This window comes from Cupressus sempervirens, chromosome 2 (genome assembly GCF_028749045.1).
Source record: "Cupressus sempervirens isolate cs-2001-9-10 chromosome 2, ASM2874904v1, whole genome shotgun sequence".
NCBI lineage: Eukaryota > Viridiplantae > Streptophyta > Pinopsida > Cupressales > Cupressaceae > Cupressus > Cupressus sempervirens.
The window spans coordinates 542,842,252-542,870,188 of NC_143119.1; positions in this window are offsets into that span (position 1 = coordinate 542,842,252).

Consider the following 27,937-nt stretch of genomic DNA (forward strand, 5'->3'; position numbering starts at 1 on the left):
AAACCAAATCACCTCCTAAGTAGACCACCTTGATGGATGTCAATGGCTACCATCAATGCCAAGAGGGCCAAAGTTCCGCTCTTGGGCTTAGGTAGGATATTTAATAAGAATAAGATTACCTCCTAAGTAGACCACCTTGATGGATGTTACTACCTACCATCAAGGCCAAGAGGGCCAAAGTCTCGCTCTTGGACTTAGGTAGGATATTTAAGGAGAATAAGATTACCTCTAAGCGGACCACCTTGATGGATGTCACTAGCTGCCATCAAGGCCAAGAGGGCCAAAGTTCTACTCTTGGGCTTAGGCAGGAAGAATAAGATTACCATCTAAGTACACCACCTTGATGGATGTCAATGGCTACCATCAAGGCCAGGAGGGCCAAAGTTCTGCTCCTAGGCTTAGATTGATTAAAACTTGACATCATGTCAACTCTATTCAGTCGAGAATCTTCCTAGTAGACCACCTTGATGGATGTCAATGGCTGCCATCGAGGCCAAGAGAGCCAAAGTTCTGCTCTTGGGCTTGGTAGGATATTGGTTTAGAACAAATTTATCATGACTGAACTCTTCTTTGGAGCTATTATATACATGTACATGCTAATAACTATTTGTGTTGCAAGATCTATGATCAAAAGATATATTGGGGAACTATATGTTATAAATCATTCCCTTTACTCTACATCATTGTGTAAAATTTAAAAGAATGTATGATGTCTTTGCATCATGTTTGCTTCGTGTCTTCATCTGTCTACATCGTGTCTACTCCATGTTTTCATTCATTAAAGATGTATGTTTTATAAATCTTCTAGGCCTCTGTGTGAAAATATGTTTTTTTTTCTATGTTGAATTAGCTGGAGTATGAATGATTTTGCTTGAGGACAAGCAAATTGAAGAAGGGAACGCTGTAATATCCCTACTTCTGACATATATTTTAATAATAAATAAATAATATTATAATTACATTATAAATGAAGATTATAATATTATCACAATTGAATATATATACTATTAATAACTAATGATAATAAATTGATTAATAAATTAATCGATATAATATATATATGATACAAGAATTAATATAAATGATAATATAATATGGTATTATGTTTACATAACATATATTATAATAACGTATAATATTATATAACATATTTAAATATATATATAATAAAAAATACCTTACAAAAATATATCAATTATTTAATATACATAGACTACATCTTTCGTAATCTAAACATTGATTACGAGTAGACAACATAAAGCACATTTAAATTATCATAAACCCATATGACAAGTGAATGATATCACATGACCACATCATTTCACTTGCACCCTTCCATGACGGGTCAACTAGTATTTATAGGGTAAGGACAGAGTTGAGAAAAAATATAGAGAGGAGGAAACATTCAAACTAAACACATCAGAGAAGGAGGTATGAACAATAGTGCCATATATTTCATTAGCAAGTGAAGCCATGGAACAAAGATAGCAAAGGGAATCTCATCACTGAATCTCATTGAGAAGAGCATATTGAGAGGATGTATTAGCCTCCAACTCTAATTTTACAAATGTTATTAGTGGGGAAGGCCACAACATTACAAATATTTGGACAAAATCCCATATCAACATTAATAAGACACAAAGAATATAATCAATACACATAAAGGCATTGTCAATCGGGTCATTCATTGTAAAGTATGGAAAGTGGCAGCAAACATCACTTTCACAAATAAGAGGTTGTAAGAGAATATCATTAAAAGGATGTTGTTATAAGAAAATATTATTGAGAACTTAATTTACTGGGGGAAGGAAAAGTTAAACCTATAATAAAGAGCAATGCCAACTAATATATATTTAGGAAGACTCCTAATTACATGAGGTTCTTATTCCTTAGATGTGCATGTATCATCAAGAAATTTGGAAACTCTTGGGAATACATACTAATTTTATATATTCGCAAGTTGATAACACAAACTTAAAGTCATTTATAAGATCTTAAATTAGGAAACTAAGAGCAACTTGAGGAAACAATGCAAACGGGACATTACACTTCACAAGTCCCAAAGTATGGAGGTTTAGGATCCATAGGCTCATTCAACAGAGCCTCAATGATATCTCTGGTCTCATCTATGTTAACCCCATACTCCAGAGGTTTAATCCATGTTATTCTATGTCTAACTACCTAAATATATACCTTATCACAATCTACCATATGTTGATCTCAGATTGGTTTTAACAATTCAGTGTCAACACAATTAAGATATTTACTTAGTTCGTGCCAAACTAGTAATACATGCTAAGTATAACATGTAAATATGAGACCATGTTGAGTTGCAATGACTACAAAGTCACTCAAGTGTCGAGTAGATAAACTGTTCAAGTGATTCAAGTGCTTAGTGAATAGTAGATGTTGAGTAGTTTAAGTGTAGAGTTAGAAGTAGAATTACAGTATATGCCAAGCATCAATAATTACATATGTTGAGTAACACAGATTGGATACATTTTTTTTTTATGGCACAAACAACTATGTCAACCATTTTTCAACTGACCTAAGGATAGATTTTGACTCTTTAGAGATAAGGACGAATCTACATGAAGATTCTCTATGCAATTACATGTAGCCAATCAAAAAATGGGAAGGAGTAAGCGGCAAAATGGATGAATCTCATTCATAGATTCATACCTATGTTGGCATTAAGTTATCATTTCCATTAGTGAAAATAGTTATCTATATCATTGTAGCTACCGATCTCAGCACTTAGTTTCCTACGCTCACCGAGCATTCTAATTTTAATCAAGCTTTGATGTGTTCAGTAGTTTACACCGAGTAGAACAGTGGCTACTAAGTGAATACATGTAATGTAAAGAGAAACAATGTCTACTGTGCTTTGCAGTGTCTACTGAGTAGTAAGTTTGTGTCATGGAAATTTAGTGTAAACCGAGTGCTGGAAGAAGTAGTGTTTACTGAGTGAAGCAAGGTAAACTTAGCATGAAGTATCTACCGAGTGACACTACATCTATCGAGTCACTAGTGGTCATCAAGTTTAGAACTACATCAAGTGATCAGTATGGACCAGGCCTTGACTTCTACTAACTGCATGACAATGTCGTGTAATGTAGTAGATGCTGAGTATCAAAAGGTCACCGAGTCAGTTCAGTGAATTGGAGTTATTTACTATTGGGCCAACATTGTAACGTTTTGTTCACTTGTATTTTGCTTGACCTTGTAGTTTTGTAAATTGGAAAGGTATATATGTAAGATGCATTGTAAGATATCAATATATTGAAGTACTATGAAGTATCTTTGAGAAGTGCATAAAGGATCTTATCAATAATTGGTTGTAAATAGATCCACTACTTCATCCAAACAAGTGAATCAGTTTCTAAATCCTTTAACAAGGTAGACTTAACAGTCTTTGTATAAATCTCTTAACCAAGTGCATACTTCATTGTATGTTTGTAAATCCTCTAACAAGGTGGACCTAGCAATCCTTTGTGTTCCTAATAGGGAAGATCACCAAAAGTGGTCAATGTAAGACTTAATAAGCCAACTTTGTGTTGCAGTAGTGAAGTTTTGTGGGTACCATCCCCACCCCAATTTTAATTTCTATTTGGAAGGTTTATGGGTCACCAAAACATTGTGTTATTTTGTGTGATGAATGTTTTATCTTTCAGTACAAATGTATGCAGTAGTATAAATGGATTTGTGGTGAATTTAAAGAAAAGTTTTGAAGTTACTAATTCACCCCTCCCCTCTTAGTAACTTATCTAGTCTTGAATATTTCCAACAATTGGTGTTAGAGCATTGTGGTTCTCAGGATAAAGTTTAACAGCTTGAGCAAAGATCTAAGGTCGAATGGAGATATTTAGACTTGATAAAGCAATTGAAAATGAAAAGCTAGATCTAGAGATGGCCACAATTCAACTCAAGGAAGCAAAGGAACATCTTTCCTAATCCCTAAAAAGAAGAAAGGAACTTGCAAATCAGATGAATGACCTCAATTATGTTGAAGAAAAGATTGAAGATTTTTTTCCTTCAAGTAGATCAGATGAAGCAAATAATGCAATTAAAGAACTCCTAGAAAAGAATGGATCTCTATAGGAGGAAGTAAGGAAACTCAAAAGAGAACAAGAAATTCAATCAGACAGGCTATGTGACATTTTGGAATAAAGGAATAAGGTAAAAGAAGACTTGGAGGAAAGAAACAATGAAGAACAAAATCAATCCAATCAGCATGAAGACCTTATTGATCAAATCATTGAAGCAAATGAAGAAATTAGGATTCTCAAAGCACTGAATGAAAGAATAAGAAATGATCTAAATTATGAAAGAGAAATTAATGAAAGAACAATGAGAGAACTGAGATCTAAAGAGAAAATCATTGAAAAATTGACAAATGACTTAAATGCTAAAAAATAAATTAATGAGAGAATGATGAAATCTCAAGAAGACGTGAATCAATTGAATCAACAAAATGAGTAGAATCTTCATAGGCAAAAATGTAAAGAAAGACTTAGATACAATGAAGAAGAAGGTGAATCTTCCAAGCAAGGTGCAAAAAAGAATCAAAAACCCTCATGCAATCATTGTGGGAAAATTGGTCATACATCAAACAAATGCTAGAGCAATGGAAAAGCAAAATTCAATGGAAAGTGCTACAACTACAATCAACATGGTCACAAAGCTAATGAATGCAAGCAGAAACCAAAATTTGAAGGTAAATGTCACAGTGTCAAAAAGCATGGTCAAAGGCATCTTAAATCAAATCATAATCATTCAATCCAACTGAACAACTTGTAAAGGAAAACTTTGGATGGGACTACAATACCTGGTGCAGATGTCACTATTGTGGAAAATATGGACACACTGGCATAAATTGTGCAAGGCATCACCTAAGAAAGAAGGATACTACTATAAGGTGTTACAAATGCACTGACCTCGGTCATAAAGCTAAAAACTTCATAAATATAAGCAAAGTTGAAGATGAAAAGAAAGCAAGGGCTGACAACATAAGGAAACAAATGAAGCAGCAATGGATTCCTAAATCTACTAAGGATACAAGCTCAAATCATGGAAGTGAAGTCACTCAAGAGGTGGGTGTCTCCATCCTCTCAAACTAAATTCCTAAGATTGTGTTGGAGATATACTCAGCAAGAAAATCATAAGTAGTTCCAACAAATATGAAGAATGCAAATGATCCAATCAGTATTCCAGATACACAAGGATCACAAAAAGGTTATTTTTCATCGAGTTGCATTAGACTTCATTGAGGAAAGCTGGTTGAAGACCTTACCGAGTGAGGTCAGGAGTAAAGGAAATTTGGTTTGTTTGCCAAGTTGATATTCTTTCCAAGTTAGGTCAGTGAAGGATAGTCTATCACATACTGTGTCATTATGGCACCAACAATTTATGATAAATTCTCAACAAAAGGGGCAATTTTGACTTCATTTTTTCATCACATCCACAACATTCAAAGAGCAGAGTGATTTGAAAGAGCATTATATTATTTTTGAGCAATTTAGTAACGAGATCTTCATGAATTCTATCATCTACCGAGCAGCAATGGCATCTACCAATGGAAGTAGCACTAAACCAAAGATGAGTTCTGAAATGCTAGTTAAGGGCATCAAATGGAAAGCACCAAACTTCAAGCTCATTCTGGTTGTTGCTGAATCACTTGATCCTTATGGTGCTCAGTCACAAATCCCTTCAAAGGTACTCCTAATTAATGATATAAGAAATCATTTTAAATGTATTTTTCAAGAAGTAGGGACATTAGAAATGGATAATGCCCTAGTTAAAATGTGTGTTGATGGAGTTTTGAAACTCGAGCATAAGCATTTGGAAATGAAAGGATTAACTCATATCCCTCACTTGCCACAAAATTTCCCAGTAAAGTGGATAAGGTACATATTGAGTTGGTTCCACAATGGACAATTATGATTGGAGCAACCCATTTTGATTACAAAGAAGATGATACACAAGGTTACGAGTTTTCTAATGCTAAGCAAAGCTAAGACAACCAAAACCCTATGTCGGGAGGAACTACAAAAGAAAACCCTAGCTAAGTGGGATGGTAGAGGTTTGAAAATAAATAATGTCAGTAACATAGATCTTAGGTTTGGCATCCACATCATTGCACACAAGATCTATAGCTCGAGTCGATCGAACAGTGTTCCTTGTGAGGCAATTGACCTAGCATACAAAGTTGTAAAGAAGAATATTGAATATGATCTATTAGATGTGTTACTGAAGCAATTGAACAAAAACATTGACATTGTGAAGACTTCCAAGAACAATCCCTTCAAGTTCGGTTCATTTCTTACTTGGTTATTCTTTTATGTTCACAAATTCTTTCCATCTAAGGGCATAGTCATGTGGAGGAAAGACACCCCTATTCTTTATCAGATAAATGAATTTATTGAAGAAATGGGTGAAATTTTTGAAAGGGTGTTGGATAACTATTTTGAGGTATTCAAGGAGAAAATGAACAATAGATTCATGATCCCACCCAAGCTTGTAGAATACTACAAGGATGATATATCTTTCATGGTGGACTGTGATAGAGTGCACATTCATGTAGTCATACCAAGAGTGGCATGGATAAAACCATTGCCTTATGAAATTAACATTGATGAAGCTAGAGACATCATTGAGGCATTAGTAAATGAGCCAGCCAATCCTAATCTTCCTACATTTGGCAAATATGAGGAAGCCAAGAAGAGGATAGAGCTTGGTATTAAGTTTCCTGAAGCTCTCAACAGAGGCAAGAAGATAATTGCTAAATTAAAGATAGTTGAAGGTCCTCTAATACTTATCAAAGGCAAGGGTGAGGATGAAGAGGAGTAATCTAAAAAAGAAGAGGAAGAATCAGAGAAAGAGGAACTAGCAAGGAAGAAAGGTAGAGTGTTTATCACCAAACCTCAGAAGCAGCCAACTATAGTGTTCACCAGGAGATCTAGGAAAGGTAAAAATGAACCAATATTCATCTGCTCTACACCTACATTTGAGGAAAGAATGAAACAAAAAAAACTAAGAGTTGGAGTAGGAATTTGTAACTTCAAAGTTCTCAAATATGAGACTCGGACTCCAGCTAAGCAAAAAGAGATTGAGAACTTAGTTATGAAAAATATGGGCATTTGGAAATATTCCCCTACACAAATGCAACCTCAAACCCATGCAAATATTTTTGATAAAATCAAAGTTAGATGGGAGAACATGGTGCAAACTATAAAGGACATCTTTGAGCAACAACTGAGATAGTTGATACCAAATCTAACTGATGCAAAACTGAAGAAGGCAATAAAAGAGCATGAAGATAGAATGATTCTAAAGCTCAATACATGCTTCATATTAATGAAGAATATAGAATCAGTAGTTAAGCATGCCTCAGATGTTTGGAGAGATATATATCATCTCAACAAGCCATCAGAAGAAACTGTTGAAATTAAAGATGATGATAGCAGTGAAATTAATGATGATGATGACAATACTCCTTCAATCATAGTTATAGAAGGAGAATTGCATGTCGTAATGGACAAGGAAGAAGAAGAAAAGGAGGAAGAAGTAAAAGAGGAAGAAAAGGATGAAGATGATCTAGTCAGAATAGCAACTGAAGCAATTGCATCTCTTCCTCACACTCCACCAAATACTGTCACATCTATGGAGACAGCTTCCTCTAGTGCGATTGTGAGCACAATAGTTACATCAATTTCTCAATCTTCACCAGCCACCTCCCAGCTCTAGGTTTCTACAATAGAAGTGTCAAGCACTTCATCCACCAAGTTGACTAGTACTTCTTTAGCTATCAAGTTAGCTCCCTCTACTCCTTCATCATCAATAAGTGCAACAATGAGTTCTACAATTTTTTCTTCACCGATTCCAATTAGCTCTATAGTTTTGTTTTCATTAGTATTATTTGCATCCACTTCGATTCTAGTTAGTTCAGATATTTCTATGGGTATTCTACCGAGTGTGGCACCATTTTTTAGTGTTTCAGTTTTTTATTCAATTAGTACTCCTATTCATATTCAATCTTTAAGTCCTATCCCATTTTTCATTGCTAGCGCTTCTATCTCCACTATTGTGTCTATTCCAAAGGTCAAACCAGTAATCACAAAAGTAGAACAAAGGCAACCATTGAAACTTCTTATCATTGGAAAATAAATTGAAGAAGACATTGACTTAGACATAGAGATAGCAATACCTAAGATTGACTTTAACACTGCTACTGTTGAAGAGATGAGGTTAGCAAGTCAACTCATAGAGAAGAAAGCTATGTAGAAGTAGTTAAGGTCTGAAAGGGATAAGGAATATAGAATAATTGAGAATGCCAAGAATATAATTATAGAAGCTATAGGTGTTGAAGTGGATTCCACTCAACACATTTCGATTCAGTTAGAAGAGGCTGTACAGAAATATAATGAGGACTCCTCTAGACAAGAAAAACTAATTGAAATGGCTGAAAGGAAGTTTGATGATAAGGTGCTGGAGCATATTGCTCATCAGATTGCAATCAAACAAGTTGATTTGTTCGCATTTTTGGGTAATTTTGAAAATTCTTTTAATAGTGCAACATCACTTTTTGCGAAACTTTGTGATGTCTCCAATTTTACTAAAGAAATAAAGGAGAAGATAAATAAGATTGATGTTGATATGCAATAAAGTGCATCAAAGTTGTAGATTGACCTCTCTTCTAGCTCCTCTCATCACACCAAGGTGAAATATCTGACAGATGTGCAGGTAGAACTTCTAAGAGAAGCAAGAATAAGAGAAAACTTGATTGATATTTAGAACATGGTCTTACCAATAATGGATACAATGCAAAAACATATTTCTCATTGCAAAACATTGGTCCAAGTTTAGAACTTCACAGTGGTTGATCACATGATCAAATTATCAGCAAAAGTTTAGATTGCCCTCTCCACCTACAAATTTTTTCAAGAGAATTGGGATAACTTATTCACCCTCATTCTCAAGGTACATAAAGAATTTCTATTTCTTTTTAGTGTAACTATATAAATAGTATATGTAGCTCTTGGCATCACTGTCAAAAAGGGGGAGAGAGATTTGTATAAGTGAAAGGGGGAGATTGCACTCAATAAGATTCAGCATGTATATGTGTATAGTTATGTACATATGTTTTGGTTTATAAGTGTTTTGTCACTAATGCCAAAGGGGGAGATTGTTGGCATTAAGTTATCATTGTCATTAGTGACAACACTTATCTATATCAATGTAGCTACCAAGCTCAGCACTTAGTTTCCTATGCTCACCAAGCATTCTAGTATTATCCAAGCTTTGAAGTGTTTAGCAATTTACATCAAGTAGAATAGTGGCTACCGAGTGAATACAGGCAATGTAAAGACCAGTAATGTCTATCAAGCTTCGCAATGTCTACTGAGCAGTAAGTTTGTGTCATGAAACTTCAATGTAAACTAAGTGTTGGAAGTAGTGTTTACCAAGTGAAGCAAGGTAAACTCAGTGTATAGTATCTACCATGTGACACTACATCTACTGAGTTACTAGTGGTTAGTGCATTCAGAATTGCATTGAGTGATTAGTATGGACTAAGCCTTCACTTCTATCGAGTGCATGACAATGTCGTGTAATGCAATGGACGTCAAGTATCAAAAGGTCACTGTGTTAGTTCAGTGAACCTGAGTTATTTACTATTGGGTCGACTTTATAATGTCTTGTTCACTTGTATTTTGGCCAACCTTGTAGTTTTGTAAATTGGAAAAGTATATATGTAAGATGCATTGTATGATATCAATATATTGAAGTACTATGAAGTATCTTTGAGAAGTGCATGCGAAGGATTATCAACAGCAGTTTAAGGAATGCAACAAGGTCAATACAAAAGCAGAAAAGTCATCTCTATCACATAAGGTGATAAGTGCATAAAGGATCTTATTAGCAATCAGTTGTAATCAAATCCACTGATTCATCCTAATAGGTGAATCCATTTCTAAATCCTTTAACAAGGTAGACTTAACAGTCTTTGTATAAATCTCTTAACTGAGTGCATACTTCATTGTATGTTTGTAAATCCTCTAACAAGGTGGACCTAGTAGTCCTTTGTGCTCCTAATAGGGTAGATCACTAGAAGTGGTCAATGTAAGCCTTAATAGGCCAACTTTGTGCTACAGTAGTGAATTTTTGTGGGTACAATCCCCACCCCAATTTTACTTTCTATTTGGAAGGTTTTTGGGTCACCAAAACATTGTGTTCTTTTGTGTGATGAATGTTTTATCTTTCGGTACAAATGTATGCAGTAGTATAGATGGATTTGTGGTGAATTTAAAGAAAAGTTTTGAAGTTATTGATTCACCTCTCCCCTCTTAATAACTTATCTAGTCTTGAATATTTCCAACAACCTAACCCTGAGCCACCTCAGTCTTCTTAAGGAGGATGAAGCCCTAAATTTTCAAGAGATTTGAGAGCATTTTGAAGGGGTGAATGATCAAAATAAAGGAGCAAACAAGAGAGTTTTCAAAGCATTCAAGGTGACCTAGCAGTAAGAATGAATTGCAAAATTAGTTAAGTGAAGAACAGAGGATAGAGGATACAATATTGTTACATCTGATCTTGAAGGATTAATCAGTGACTGGATAGAGGTGATCTATTATCAAGCAAGCAAGTGACAACCACAAGATCTATGCTGAGACATTTTGATAGGTGATTTTAGTTAAATCTCCTAGGTGGAGTAGTCCTAACATGCTTTACCAAATCCTTTAACAAGGTGGCATTCCAAGTGAGTGACCTAAAGTCCTTTAACCAAGCACACTTCTAACAAGATATTGAAATCCTCTAACAAGGTGGGACTTAACAATCTTTGTGAGCCTTTAATAGGGTAGGCCTTTCAGAAGGTAGATCATGTTTCATGGTCAAACCATTGTAACCTTAATTGGCTATATTTTATTGCTACAGTAGTGAAGATTTGTGGGTGTCATCTCCACCCCAGTTTTGCCTTCTCATTTGGAAGGTTTTTGGGTAATCATATTTGGTGTCAAGTGTGTATGTTTGATTACTTATATGTTTTAGATGTATTTAATTTACATGTTATTTTAGTATGTTAATGCATATGATGTATGAAAGGTGAAAGTTTTATGGGTTGAATTTTAAACTCCTGATTTGCCACCACCCCCCCTCCCCCCCCTCTCAGAAGTTTATCTTTTTCACTTGCAATTCCAATAATTGGTATCAAAGCCAAGGTCTAATAAGGAGAAGCTTTGCATCTAAGAGGAGAGATCTTGAAATGGAAGTCTAAAAATTGGTAAAGACCATTGAGCACTAGTACATTAGGCCCCCATTTTTGAGCAAAATGTTTGACCAAAGGCCTATTTGGGTTGTTAAATTCATTTGTTTTGAAAAAATGGGCCCGATATGGTTGTAATTTTGACCAAATTTTGACTATGGTAAAATTGTTTAATTTTCAACCTTTCAAACATAAGAAAAAAGGTCACGGCAGTGTTAATTTTGTTTTGGGGCACATTGTGACTGCAATGGGCAAGAGTTTGGTGTAGGGTCAACAGGAGAGGAGAAAGGAGGTAAGAATCTGGTCATTAGATATCATTCCAAGTTTTTTATCTATCAAAAAGTTGCAAAGGCAGATTCCAAAGCTATTCAATGCTTTTACATTTTCTCTTTCTCTTCTACTCATTGCAATTTAAAAAATAGACCCACTGTTAATTCTTTCAGGTCACAAAGTTGTTTTATAGATGATGTTTAGGTTTAGGGTTAGCATATATTTAAGTGCAAGGATAAAGCTGTGGAAAATTTATATTTCTGATATAATGCACTATTCATTTTTTGTATTTCTTTTGCATGCAGGGAATCTCGAGATGTCTTGGTGTCGGAAAACTCTGGATTGGAAACAAAGAATGTAATATGCCATAGCTACTCACATTTGCTTTCTCACTCAAATTAGTAGTATTACCTCTAACAGAATTTAATCCAAACCCATTCACACAGGTTTGTGGCCATTTTACTATAGATTGTTTTGCAAGACATTAAAAAAGAACTCAATTTTTGGGAGGATTGATATATTGTAGAACATCTATATCTGCATTCCTCTCCTCTTCATTCCAGTAGTTTATTTTCATCTTTTTGTATGGCTTGCATCAACAACATCACCTTGTTGAGTCGGGAGTCTTTTTCACTACTTTATTTAAAGAAGAAAGGAAGCTTAGCTTGCAAGTTTTCAAAAGAACTTCAATGTAGAGTTTGGAGCCCCAACAATGTAAATACTATGAGGAAACTATACGAGATACATTGTTATAAGTTATACAAGCTTTCTTGGTGCAATCTAGAAGTACCATTTTAAGGAACTATTTCTCCAAAATAGAAAATGTAATGTAGTGATTCTAGTAGATGATGTGCAGATGGGTATGCTTGTGTGGGAGAAAAAAGAAGAAGAAAAGAAGCAATTTGCTTTATAATCTCTAGCTAAAGACGTAGCTCATACTCTTTAAGCTGTGTTATATTCTCTCATAGATAGTCTTGCTATAAATAATTATTCATTTTTTCCCTCATGCTTGTGCTTTGAATGATTAGGAGTAGCGTGTATCTTGTTGGTGTTTCAAACTGCTGAAACTATCAAGCAACAAAATGCTTAATATCACAATGAAATGACTCACACAATCTAGGGATTAGCTAATTCTCAATATCAACTATATGAATGAATCACTATAACCCAACTTCAGCAAAACCAAATGATGGTTTCCTACTCTTTTGGCTCTGCTAAACCAAGGCAAGTATACCTAGGGATAATTCTAATGCAGCTGTGTATGAAATTATCTTAGTTTCATTCTGATTCTCATCTATTACCTTCACATACATACATAGCTCACTTCAATTCTTCAATGCTCTCAAACTTATACACGTCCCTTATCAGCAGATTTGGTCATAATTCTCCTAAAATTTACAAATATTCCTGGAAATAAGAGCTACCTAAGACTCATGAATTAGATATAAATGAGTTGAGACCAGAATTTATAATTCTTAAATAGGATTGAAATAATTTTGATTTTATAAGATGACTTGATATGCAGCAGCAGAATTCATCCTTATTTACTTTTGATTTATAGGACCAGTGCTGGTGCAGGAGCACCTAGGTAGGCTAAGTGTGAAACCTAGGTATTTCTTTATTTTTGGCTTGTAGTGATGCTAGCCACATCACTATTCTAATAATAGGTCCTATGTGGTCCTTAGGTGTGTTTAGGAGACTTGGCAAGACCCAAAGTGACCAAGTTGCTAGAAGTTGCCGACTATTGTCAACTAGGTGACTTAGGTCCGGAAAAGGCTAAAATGGTCTGGAAAGGTTCCAATGGCTTTGAATTGTTTATTTGAAGTCATTTTATGCATATTATATGTCTACTTTGTTTTTGTGCCAAATTTGGAGGTCTAACTCCATGTAGAACAAAAGTTGCTGAAATGTTGTCATGTTGTCATGACAACATTTTCTTGCAAAAAGCAACTTTTTGGCATTTGTGTGTTTAGAACATCCTAACTATTTAGAACAGTTATGGAACTGATGGAGGATCCTTTAAAAACGTGAGGACAGCCATTTTTAGGGGGTTGGACAAGTTGGTTTTGCATTTTGTACGAATTGAGCAAGTATTTTGTTGCCGGTTTTATGCATTTGAAGGCATTTTTAATAGAGGAGGATTGAATGGCCTGATTTTTGTGTTGGAAAAGTTTTGAAATATTTTTTTTAATCTTTTTGTAGTGTTGGTTTGATCATTTTAATTTTTTTTCATTAGTGTAGAAAAATCTTTTTGTTCTTGGCAAGTTGCTGATCTGAACAGGGCTGCACTTAGAAAATGGGATCTTAGGGCCACTTCCCACCATTGGAAACCTCTGGTATTTTGGGATTTGGAACTAGGATCCATGTAAATTATGTATCAAGAAGGAGGGCCCTTGAAAGCATCAGCAAGCATTTTTAAGGTGATGCCCTAGGCAAGCCAAATGCAACTTGGCTAGGAATCACAGTTGGAAAATGAGTTATGGAGAGGATTGAGTGTACAAATACCTTAATCTGGCTGCACAGCGAGTAATGAGAAGGTCTAACCTTGCTCCAGTCCAAAGGAGAGGTCTTGGAAAGGTGTCTAAGGTGGTTTTCCATCACAACAGCGATAAAGCACTTGAAATCCTCATTTTTGGCCTAAAACTGTACTTTCATTGTACGGAAAGTTTGGAGGCTAGAAAATTACAGAATCTTGAAGTAATCTAAAAATGGTATCCAAAAAATATAATTTTTTTGTAGGGTTGTTAAGAAGTTTTTCAAGAAATCTTGTTTCCAGCTATTTAGGAGGGCTAATTCCTAGTAGCCTTTTTGGAGCAATTTGGTGTATCTTCCCTAGTAGATTGAATGCGCCTATGAAATCAGAAATGTTTAGGGTCATGGATGTTAGAAGGAGTCTAAAAAAAAAACCTAGATGAAGAACTGGTACCCTTGGAGCTATAGATGGACTTGAGGGTTAATAGCGGACTGGAGCCGGCTAGTGAGAAATTTGATGTTACTTTGTTGGTGTACCCCGAACTGAAGGATTAGGATCTCTTGAGCAAGGTCCTAGTAATTATAGGGTGTGAAGAAGCCCTAGTGGGTCTAGTGAATGACCTAAGGTAGCCCTGAGAGAGAGCTTGGGGTTTGGAAGCAAGGTTGGGGTGTTACATCAGAGTGGTATCAAAGCCAGTTAAAGATTTGGGAAAGGTAGTTAATGTTGGAAGCCGCTGAAGAATCAGTAGGAGAATCCATGATGGTGAAAAATGTGGAGTTAGCTAAAGAAGTTGATGAGCAAAGGCAAAGAAATCAACTTCTTGAAGAAGCACTAGAAGAGGTGAAGCAAAAACTAGATGCAGTTGTAGAGGTAGCCAAGAAAAGAGATGAAGAAGAAGATGGGAATGGTAAAAAGGTAGCAGAGGAAGATATTGTACCTGAACCTAATCCTATCTTGCAAGAAGAGCCCTTCTTGAAGGCAATCAAAGCCTTAGGAGGTAAAGCTTTGGAAGGAGTGCCACTTTTCAGTGGTAAGATGGATATTGATGCAGTTATGGATTGGTTAGAGGGTATGGAGGACCACTTTGAGTGTGAGGGTATCTCAGAGGCATAGAAGGTTAAGGTTGCTAAGTCAAGGCTTAGAAGCTCAGCCTTAACATGGTGGAAGTATGTACAAGATGAAAGAGTCAGCATGGTCAAGAATCCAATTGCAAATTGGAGTGCTATGGCAAACAAAATCAAGGAGAACTTCCTACCTGAAGACTTTGAGATCCAACTCCATAAAAAGAGGCAAGGACCGAAGCAAAAAGATCTTGATGTGACCTCCTACACTGAAGAATTTTAGAGGTTGTGTTTGAGATCCAAGAAGCAAGAAGAGGAGTCACTCAAGGTGGCAAGGTATCTTGGTGGCTTGAAGTGGAACATTCAAGAGGAGCTTAGCTTATGGGCCCCTACCACTATCCAAAGATGTCATCAGCTAGCTTTGAAGGTAGAAGAAAAGAACAAGAGGAAAGGAGATTCTACCTTCAAAGATAGAGGCAAAGGCAGAAATCAGAAAAATCAAAGAGGAGGCTACCAAGGCAAAGGTAGTGATCAAAAGAGCCAAAGTGAAAGAAAACCCATGGAGCAAACTATTGACCACTCTTCAAGAGGTGGTTATAATAGAGGGAGAGGCAATCAAGGAGGATCAAGTAGGGGTAGAGGAGGTAGGAGCAGCTCTTACTTTGCAACAATGAAGTGTTACAATTGTGGTCAACTAGGCCATCCTGCCTATAGGTGCCCGGACAAACCCTCTTCCTCAAGCCAAGATAAAAGGCTAGCATATGCACAAGAAGATAATAGAAGTTGCAAGGATGTTGACATAGACCATATTGAGTCTGAAAAAGGTGAGAATCTTATGTTTAGGAGGGTGCTGATCAAGCAACCAGCTTCTAATGAGCCTAGACATAGAAGGGCATTGTTTAGGATCAAGTGCAAGATCCTAGGAAAAGTATGCAAGGTGATGGTTGATTCTGGATCAACTGATAATGTAATATCAGAGGAGGCTATTACAAAGCTCAAATTGAAGAAGATACCTCATGAAAACCCTTACAAGGTCACATGGCTTAACAAAGGGCAAAGCATCCTAGTGAATGAACAAGCATGGGTGGACTTCTCAATTGCAGGATATAAAGACCGCTTATTATGTGATATTTTGCCAATGGATGCTTGTCATCTTTTGCTAGGGAGACCTTGGAAATTTGATAGGGAAGTGGTCTATGATGGCAAGGAAAATACCATAACATTTAAGAAAGGAAGCAAGACCTTCAAAATTCAGTCATTGTTAGAAGGGGATGAACCACAGTCCAAGGTGCCTAATGTGCTGCTATGTGGAGAGAAAGAGTTTATTAGAGACCTCAAGCATGAGGAGAGCCAAGGATTTGCAATCATACTAAAGGCTGCAAGTGAAGAAAAGCCAGTCCAAAAACCTTTACCAGCAAAGGTACAAGAGTTGCTTGTAAAGTATAAGGAGATTGTTAGTGATGGTACACCAGCTACCCTACCACCAAGAAGAGTTATCAGCCATCAAATTGACTTTGTTCTAGGTGCCTCACTACCTAATAAGGCAGCCTACAAGTTAACCCCAGATCAGAACCTTGAAGTGGCAAGACAAGTCCAAGAGTTGATGGACCAAGGTTTGATCCAAAAGAGCATAAGCCCTTGTGCAGTCCCGGTGGTTTTGGCATCCAAGAAGGGAGGAAAATGGAGGTTGTGTACTGACTCAAGGGCCATTAACCGCATTACAATCACGTATAGGTTTCCTATTCCAAGAATTGAAGACCTTATGGATTGTCTAGGAGGTGCTATGTATTTCACTAAGCTGGACTTGAAAAGTGGGTATCACCAAATTAGAATAAAGGAGGGAGATGAATGGAAGACAGAATTTAAGACTACTGATGGTCTTTATGAATGGCTTGTGATGCCATTTGGTCTTTCCAATGCCCCTAGCACCTTCATGAGGCTCATGAATGAAGTGCTCAAAGACTTCACAGGCAGATTTGTGGTGGTGTATTTGGATGATATCCTCATCTACAGCAAGACCAAAGAGGAACATGTCAAGCATGTAGAAACGGTTTTGAAGAGGCTTCATGAGGAGAAGCTATTTATCAACCTTGAGAAGTGTGACTTCTTCAAGCAAGAGTTGGTGTATCTAGGCTTTGTGGTGTCTAAAGGAACTTTGAAGATGGACAAGGAGAAAGTTGTTGCTATCCTAAGTTGGCCTACACCTACCACATCTAGTGAGGTAAGAAGTTTCCACAGTTTGTCTCAATTTTATAGGAAGTTCATTAGGAACTTTAGTGGTATTTGTGCACCATTTCTTGATACCATAAAGGGGGGATTCAAGTCCAAGTTTAGGTGGACTTTAGAGGCTGAAAAGTCATTTGATATGTTAAAAAAACAAGTAGCTACTCAACCCATCCTAAAATTGCCTAGCTTTGAAAAGTTGTTCACCTTAGAATGTAATGCAAGTGGCCTAGCAGTGGGTGGGGTGTTGAGTCAAGAAGGTAGACTAGTAGCCTTCTATAGTGAAAAGCTAAATGAGGCCAAGAAGAAATACTCATCCTATGATCTAGAATTGTATGCCTTAGTCCAGTGTCTTAGGAAGTGGAGACACTATTTGTTGCCAAAAGAATTTGTTGTGTTTACAGATAATCAAGCTCTTAGCTACATCAACACACAAGAGAAGTTGAGCAACAGGCACTTGAAGTGGATGGAATATTTGCAGGCCTTCACCTTTACAATCAAGCATAAGAAAGGACAAATGAACAAGGTTGCTGATGCATTAAGTAGAAGGGTTTTAACAGTCCAAGAGATTCAGCTCCATAGCATTGGAGTGGAGAGTTTTCAGAATCTTTACAAGAATGATGAGGACTTTGCTGAAGCCTATAAGGTATGCATGGATTTTGGAAACCACTTTCATAGCAGATTTTCAGAATACACTTTGCAAAATGGGTTGCTATATAAGGGTACCCAGTTGTTTGTACCAAGAGGTTCCATGAGAGAGAACCTAATACAAGAGAAGCATAATGGCAGCTTGAGTGGGCATTTTGGTATCAGCAAGACAATAGAACTAGTGCAAAGGTTCTATTATTGGCCTAAATTGGTCAAAGATGTAACCAAGTATGTGGAGAAATGTATGGTGTGTATGAAGGCAAAAGGAGGAATGAACAATGCAGGTCTTTACCAGCCCTTACCAATTCCTAGCAGACCATGGGATTGTGTAAGTATGGATTTCATTGTTGGTTTGCCTAAAACTAAGCAAGGGTATGATAGCATTTATGTTGTTGTTGATAGATTCAGTAGAATGGGACATTTCATTCCATGTAAGACAACTAATGATGCAAGTCATATAGCTCATTTGTTTTTCAAAGAGGTTGTAAGGATTCATGGACTTCCATTAAGCATTGTGTCGGATCGAGATGTGAAATTCATGAGTCACTTTTGGAAGACTTTATGGAAGAAGCTTGGCACTAACATGTCTTTTGGTTCAGCTTACCATCCTCAAACTGATGGTCAAACTGAGGTGGTTAATAGAACTTTAGGTAACCTTCTTAGGTGCCTAACTAAGGAGTATGGTCAGACTTGGGATGTTATCATCTCACAAGCAGAATATGCCTACAATGATAGCAAGAATAGGACTACCGGAAAGAGTCCTTTTGAAATTGTTTATGGCATGCACCCAAGAGGTGTGTGTGAACTAAGGTGTCTTGGAAACATGGATCAGATTAGTGGTCAAGCTGAAGACTTTGTACAAACCATGAAGGAGATTCAGGAGCAAGTCAAGAAGACTATTCAAGACAACACTCTAAAACTCAAAGCCAAGGTGGATGAAAAGAAGAAGGATGTTCAGTTTGCTGTTGGGGACTATGTGATGGTCCATTTGAACAAAGCAAGGCTTCAAAAAGGCATTCCTACTAAGTTACAGATGAAGAGGGTAGGGCCTTGCAAAATATTGGCTAAATATGGAGCAAATGCCTATAAGGTAGATTTACCTTCCGATTTGGGCATATCCCCTATTTTTAATGTGCAAGACTTGGTGGCATACAAAGGTGACCCATCTCAGCTTAGTCCCGATGTTCATGAAGATCTTGAACTTGCTTCAACACCTACAAACAACAAGTTGGAGGTAGAAAAGGTGTTAGATTCAAGGGTAAAGAAGACTACAAGGCACAAGGTTTACATGGAACACCTCATCAAATGGAAGGAGAAACCAATTTCAGAGGCTACATGGGTTGCTGAGACAGAGTTCAAGAAGGTTGGCATACCTCTAGATTTGTTGCAAACTGATCCACCTTGAGTTCTTTGTTGGAGGGGGGAGTATGGTGCAGGAGCACCTAGGTAGGCTAAGTGTGAAACCTAGGTATTTCTTTATTTTTGTCTTGTAGTGATTCTAGACACATCACTATTCTAATAATAGGTCCTATGTGGTCCTTAGGTGTGTTTAGGAGACTTGGCAAGACCCAAAGTGACCAAGTTGCTAGAAGTTGCCGACTATTGTCAACTAGGTGACTTAGGTCCGGAAAAGGCTAAAATGGTCTAGAAAGGTTCCAATGGATTTGAATTGTTTATTTGAAGTCATTTTATGCATATTATATGTCTACTTTGTTTTTGTGCCAAATTTGGAGGTCTAACTCCATGTAGAACAAAAGTTGCTGAAATGTTGTCATGTTGTCATGACAACATTTTCTTGCAAAAAGCAAATTTTTGGCATTTGTGTGTTTAGAATGTCCTAACTATTTAGAACAGTTATGGAACTGATGGAGGAGCCTTTAAAAATGTGAGGACAGCCATTTTTAGGGGGTTGGACAAGTTGGTTTTGCATTTTGTACGAATTGAGCAAGTATTTTGTTGCCGGTTTTATGCATTTGAAGGCATTTTTAATAGAGGAGGATTGAATGGCCTGATTTTTGTGTTGGAAAAGTTCTGAAATATTGTTTTTAATCTTTTTTTAGTGTTGTTTTGATCATTTTAATTCGTTTGCATTAGTGTAGAAAAATCTTTTTGTTCTTGGCAAGTTGCTGATCTGAACAGGGCTGCACTTAGAAAATGGGATCTTAGGGCCACTTCCCACCATTGGAAACCTTTGGTATTTTGGGATTTGGAACTAGGATCCATGTAAATTATGTATCAAGAAGGAGGGCCCTTGAAAGCATCAGCAAGCATTTTTAAGGTGATGCCCTAGGCAAGCCAAATGCAACTTGGCTAGGAATCACAATTGGAAAATGAGTTATGGAGAGGATTGAGTGTACAAATACCTTAATCCAGCTGCACAGGGAGTAATGAGAAGGTCTAACCTTGCTCCAGTCCAAAGGAGAGGTCTTGGAAAGGTGTCTAAGGTGGTTTTCCATCACAACAGCGATAAAGCACTTGAAATCCTCATTTTTGGCCTAAAACTGTACTTTCATTGTACGAAAAGTTTGGAGGCTAGAAAATTACAGAATCTTGAAGTACTCTAAAAAGGGTATCCAAAAATATAATTTTTTTGTAGGGTTGTTAAGAAGTTTTTCAAGAAATCTTGTTTCCAGCTATTTAGGAGGGCTAATTCCTAGTAGCCTTTTTGGAGCAATTTGGTGTATCTTCCCTAGTAGATTGAATGCGCCTATGAAATCAGAAATGTTTAGGGTCATGGATGTTAGAAGGAGTCTAAAAAAAAACCTAGATGAAGAACTGGTACCCTTGGAGCTATAGATGGACTTGAGGGTTAATAGCGGACTGGAGCCGGCTAGTAAGAAATTTGATGTTACTTTGTTGGTGTACCCCCAACTGAAGGATTAGGATCTCTTAAGCAAGGTCCTAGTAATTATAGGGTGTGAAGAAGCCCTAGTGGGTCTAGTGAATGACCTAAGGTAGCCCTGAGAGAGAGCTTGGGGTTTGGAAGCAAGGTTGGGGTGTTACATCAAGTGCCTTATCCATTGGGCAAGAAATTAACTATTGGCGGGAGATATAATTCAAATAACTTGTACAAGAATTAATCAACTACAATCACCCATCTCCATTCTTATGCAATATCCCTTTTATGAACTCATAAACCCTACTGATTTACTAAAGCATTTATATAATTGCTTGAATTAAAAATAATAATAAAACCAACATATAACCCATCCAAATTGCATTCAACCAAATAAACCTTATTTAAATGACTTCAAAGTAAACAAACCCATAAACTAGAGACAGAAATTGATGACACGGATATAGTGTAAATACCCTGTTGTATTATCCTTTTCATATGACTAATACAATAACTAATAGAAAACCATTTGAATGCCTAGAATAGATTGCCATTTCTGTCATTTCAATTTGCTTATCAGAAAGTACAATGGAAGCAAACTCAAAACCCCTGCACACTATTGGACTTACTATATATGTACTCTTCTTGAAAGAAAACAAAAAATTACACAAGTCTCGGACCATCACAATGCCTTGAAAACTCATTTATATTGATATCAGTTGCAACAAGCAAAGGGCAAATGTGATTGATAGGTGTCCAAGGAACAAAAAATTACACAAAAGACAAAAAGGTCACAACAAAATGTCAGGCGTATCAAATATTCTTTTAGGTAGGCCTGTTCCTGTTACTATTGTACTTATCAACTTTTGATTTGTCTCTCATTGTTTTGGATCCTTAGAATATGTGGCTGCCAGGCTAGCCAATGAGGGGTGATCTTGTGATGCCTTTAGATCAGTTTGTTCCTGTGGGTTTTCACTGCTTTCACCTTGAGCAAGCACTATTTCCTTTTCACTTTCTTCTTCCTTCAATTCTGGTCCTAATGTGTTAATGACCTGCACCTCATCTTCCTATTCCCTATCATTATCTAAACTACCTTCCTGCAACTATTGGTCCGAAGGAATATTTTCCATCCATGTGTTAAACTATATGTCAACCGACCAGCTGAACCGCAGGATATCATCTTGTTTCTTTAATATATAATTAGTGTCCTTTTCAAAACCAACAAATTCTTGCCTCAAAGAATCAAAAATTAACTGGACTTCAACCAATTCCTCTATCATGGTGGCCCACCAGGCATGCCCCTTTTCATTAACAATTTTATTTATCCTTATGCAAAAAAGGTCATCTAGTTGTTTACTCCATTCATCCTTATTTTTCAATTGGTTCTTTCTATCCAAAGCACAAGGAAACAGATCAAATTTTTTATTCTTGTATTTATTCAAATAAGAAACAATTTTTAGTTGCAAAGCAACTCTCCTATTATCAAAATCTATCAAGTCATTAGCAATATCATATAATTTTTTAATATGGTCATTTGAAGACATTATAACTGAATAACATAAAAGGGTGATTTCTTTTTCCCTTTTTCCCCACTTGTTAACAATAGGCTTGAGGATTTCATCATTGGTTATTAGTTGCTCCCATATACTTATTACTCTTGCCAACTGATCAAAAAATAAGGGCCATTCAATCTTATCTACCAAATACATTAGGACCTTTCTAAGCTTATCCTCATATTTCATATTTAAATCTACATGTAAAGCCCATAGCTTTTTTTTTTCTTCTTCAAAATCCTCAGCTGTATAATATTCTAGCCTTTGAGGTGTGTCTAGTAGTTCTACAAGGGGGTTGGATTTAAAAGGTTCCACTAGAGGACGAGGATATGTTATTCTTGGCCTTGTGGACTTCCCCATTACCTTGTTTTCAAGTTCAATTCTCCTTTTTACCTCCCTATTATAGGCCTCAAGAAGTGTTTCATATTTACCCTGTAACTCAGACATGGCATGTTCCTCCTTCTTTGCAATATCCAAAAGAAACTTGGAAGATTCCACATTCCAAGATGTTGCCTGCACATGTGAGGTATCAGTAACTCTTCTCACAATTAAGCTTCCCATCAAGCCAAAGTCATCTAACTGTGATGATGTGGGTCTGGATCCTCTTCTCATTGACCAACTGACCAATGCAGCTTGATCTTCAATGAATGCAGTGCCTTGAAAGTTCTCTTTATTCTAGTCTTGCAAAGTCAATTTATTCGAAACAAAACTAAAAACTAAAGCATCAGCAATATCCAAATTTGGCAATAATAAAATGTTAGATGCCTTGACCATTTTCCTCCCTTCCTCAGGGCTTATATTCTACAATTCTTTTATCATTTCTTCTTTCGTTTGGTTTTGAATGGAAGTTTACTCCATTTCTAGATGCTTTGTTTTCATCTTTTTACATTTCTCCTCAAAAATGTTCATGTTTTCCCTCCATGCATACTACTAAAAAGCCCTAGATTTAACAAAACTATCATCAGTCAAAAATTTATGACTTGCCTACTCTAACACAGGGTCCAATTCGCTACCACTATTATCTACTACAACTAGATCCAAACTTGGGAGGGAAGGTTCTAGAGGGTTACCCTCATCTAATTCTACTTGTGTAATAAAAATACCTCCCTGTGATCCCATTTGTTCAATCTGTACACCAATGAGATGTTCTTCTCCAATCCTCACAAGGGACTAAGTGGGTGGAAATTCCTCAACTTGAGGCCTTTCTTTTGTTATTACCTTCTACCTCTTAGGACTAGGCTCATCAGGTCTCTCCTCTTGGGCTATATTAGTGGATCCTTATATTTGCTTCCCCTTATCTATAAGAACCCTTTTATTCTGAATTATAGTATACCCATGCCTCTTTTGTACAATTATTTTACTAGCTCCCACATTTGGGGTGAAAGCCAATCTCCTTATGACCTCTCTAGCCTTATCAAGATAGGAATCAATAAAAATTTGTTTCTTTTCATTCATGACTTCCATTATTTCAGGGAAGGTATTCATGAGTTTACTTATTTTGTCATCTTCTATAACAGCATTATCTAAAGGATCATATTTATTATCAAAACAATGAATGAATTCTAAGACCTAGGAATAAACTCTCCACTTTTCCTTTTTAGTTTCCTGCTCTTGCAATGAGAATTCATTCCTTATAATGTCCTCTGGATAATAAGAATCATGCTTGACTGGTCCCAACTTGATTCTATGTCTCAACATCTGATTGAAAAATCCCTCAGAATCACAAAAATGGGGATGAGAGACAGCCATCATATACTGCTCCAAAATTTTATGCAAAAAGAGACATTTCCCTTTTGTAATCACAAATTGATGGGCCATTATGTAGGTAGGGAAAATTGACCCTAATTGCCTTTTCAAAAAAAATATTTCTTCAACTCCCCCTAACTACCACAAAACTTCAGCCACTCCTACCTTCAAAGGTACTTGGTAAGGCAAAACATGAGGACTCCCTTTAAAACCATATATTCTGAAAATAGCAGAAATAGAGTAAGGGATGATATCTCCCCAATTATATGAAACTTTCAAGTCATGGGGGTTATCTATAGGCCTAATACTCATTAGTGCTTTAGGGATTTTGGGATTGTCACTCAATATAAGGCACCTTAGCTTAGAAGCAAAATATCTATCAAATCTAACAAAACTAGCATTACTTGCATCCCAAGTCATATCTGCACTCCACAATTGGACTGGCATTATTTCTCCATTCTCCTCTCTATTTAGTTCCATCTCATTACCAAAATATGTCACTCCTTTAAACAAAAACATATGCATTAATAGAGAGTAGTGACCAGAATTTTTTTCCACCTTGCCCTTCACAATCCCAACCAAACCAATGTGAATTTCTTTAGCCAAAAAGGAAGCAAAATCAAAAATAACATCTTCACCAAAGGAAGCAATCTAAACCATCATGTACATGAAACCAATGGGCATAAGTTCTTGCTCATCTTCACCAAAAACTCGGCATAAGGTCCTATATATCTCTACAGCTCGGAAAGTAAAAAGAATCTTCTTAAAAGGCTCTCTAGAGGCTACAATAATTACTGGCAAGGTTCCTATTATACCAATATGTTCTCTTAGTGCACCTCCCCTGATTACATCCTTCTTTACTTTATATCCATTCTCTAATTCTAGCAGATTGATTTGCACATGGTAATCTGATAATGGTTCCAGGTGAAAAACTTCTCTAATTTCTTCAGGAGTAATCGAGACCAAAGGCACACCATCCTTTCTTCTTACAACCCTAATGGCTTGGTCATAATTCTTAGCAATGGCTTCAAGAAAATCATAATCCATGAAAACACTTGGGACTACTAACTTTCCCAAATCAAAATTCCAGACATTAGTATACGGGGCAAACAATTTCCTTTCTGAAAACCACTTTTTAAACAAGATAAGCCCATTTTGAGTAGTTGTTGCATCCCTTACCTAATTCCCCTTGTCATACAAGCCATTCGCAATTTTAAGCCTAGGGTTTAAGGAAATCAATTTTTTAAATTGTGCAGGCCCTACAGTAGACTCTGGGAGTAATTCTAATAAATCATCATGGACATTCCTATCCATATAGTTAATTTTTCCAGAAAATGGATTCTTAGGAGGCATTTTGATAGTATTGAGAGAACTGGAATGCCACAGATGTTATAGTATGAGTACTTGACTTGCTGAACTTGTTCTTCTCTGAACCTCTGTAATTGATCTCGAACAACTGAGGAATAGTTTTCATGTTCTTACCAAGCTTAACACGACGAAATCAATAGGCTCTTGTGCTCAAAAAATCTACAATCTTTGTTCATGTGGGAGTGGAATTAATGAAAATCTCTTGTATTATACTCTATTTTTTCCACACTTGAAGCTGTCATTTATCATAAATGCATAGGACAGAAAAATAGAGTGGCATCGCATTTTCTTTTTTAAACTTACGCTATTGATCCATGAAAAATCCTACGACTTGGCAATGACAACTAGGCAAACTAAGCTTTCTTCTTAACACATTGGTAGTCAAACCAATGAAATACCTCCATCTATACCTTTCCTTCAAGGCTGGCACTTCAAATTGGGCCCACAAATGACCACAGACACGTGTCATCAACTTGCTAAATCGTTATACATAACTCTTGAGCACCTTTCCACAGCGAGCTAGCAATAACCACTGATCTTACTTTAATCGTGTGGTAGATAATTGAAACAAAATTTAAGAACACAATGGGTGGTCCCTTGCTCATTAACTCGCTATACTTACTTATTGTACATCTCCTCATAGCGAGTTAACAAGTGTCGTCAATCTAGATTTGATCTTGCAGTCAACAATTTACTACAACAGTGGTGGGCCACCACTCGCCAACTCACTATACATAACTTCCAAGCACTTCTTCATAGCGAGCTAACGATGGCCTTTGATCCTGGCTCGATCTCATGATTAGAAATCTTTGTACTTTATACACAAGAAGTGGATCCATGATACCACTGTCGCTGTGCTGGCTCAACACGCTGGCATATATATATATTTTTAATTCTCTTGATGACATCACATGTCTTGGGCCTCGCCATGTTTATGACTTTCAAGTGGGTTGCTATGTCACTACCAAAAAAAAAACCAATAATCTGGCAAGTGACATGGCGACCTCCAACAAATCAATGTTTTTCGGCTCAAAGATATTTCAACAGGATGCCACCATGTAATTTGATTTGCACAGCTCAACCTTATCATGTCACTCATTCGGGGCCCACTTTTGAGGATTTTTCAGTTACATTACCATTTTTCAAGCAATCGCTACATCGCTATCGACATAAAGACCACAAATCCGGCTAGCAATATGGCGAGTTTTGGTAAGCACTTTAAAAACAACGCCCGAAAAAAGAAATTACAAAAGACAATAACCTGCAGAGGGACCAAAGTGAAATGTGCACCATATCTTCCTTGAGATCCTCAAAATTACTTCTGATCTTAGAAAGACATTGTCTTTGAAAAATTTAGGCATTCGCTATATCGCCATCGGCAAGTTGCAAGTGTTTTTAGTTAGTGACTTGGAAAATTTTCAGATAAAATTAAACTTCAGTGACACCACTTTGGTCTGGGACATAGTACATGGTCAATAGATCTTCTTGCCAACACATTTCGCGACACTGGAATCCACTTTTCAGTATCACACATAATTCTCCAATGGTCGCTACCTCGCTATGCATAACATATGAGCATCTTTCCATAACAAACATGTGACAATCGTAGATTCAAATCAAATCAGACGGCAAGATTAAAACCCCTTTTTCAAAAGACTTAACAACGGCGATCAAGCAGGCAGGAAAAGAATATTCACTCCTTTTTTTTTTCTTTTTTCTTTTTTTAAAATTTTGCACCAAGAAAAACTTAAAAGGACAAACCTAAGGCTTTTCACAAATTTTTCAAAGGTATTGAAATATACTATTCCAAAACCTAAAGCCCTATGACTTATCCGAAACTTCTCATCTGATTTTTTCTAAGAAAATTTGATTCGCAAAAATTCAGACCAACATATCTGATGTACTCATTAAAAGATACTTTGTACTCAATTGGAGGATCATTTTTGTACAATTTAATGTGAATAGCACACAAATTGTATTGCACATTTATCTGCTAGATGTTGGGTACGTTGATTTGACATAATAAATTAGTGGCTGCTAGTTCTGACAAATTCAAACTTGTGAAAAAAATTCTAGAAAACATTTTTACTATCCAGCATAGTTAACCTGAGAAACCAGCAACTCCATGGATATATCCACACAACCTCTGTAAGTTTTTTATATGCATAGCTATGGGTATTCTGTTTAAATTTTCAAACTTAGTGCCATTGACTTAAGTAGTCCTTGATATGTTCTATTGATAAGTCAGTGAGTCACTACTGATATGTAAGACATGGAAATAAATAGATTCTTATTATGGGCTAGCGTATTTATTGCTTCTAGGCACTAACATACTGCAGATCTTTACTTTTGCATTAGAAAGCTTGTGACTATTAAGTAGTAAAAACTTAATAATTTTACTACCTGGATCAATGAGATCAAGAATACTTTCGAGCACAGATCTAGGTCATTTCTTGATTTCCAACTCTTCGACTATTTTTTGTCAAATTTCCACATAAC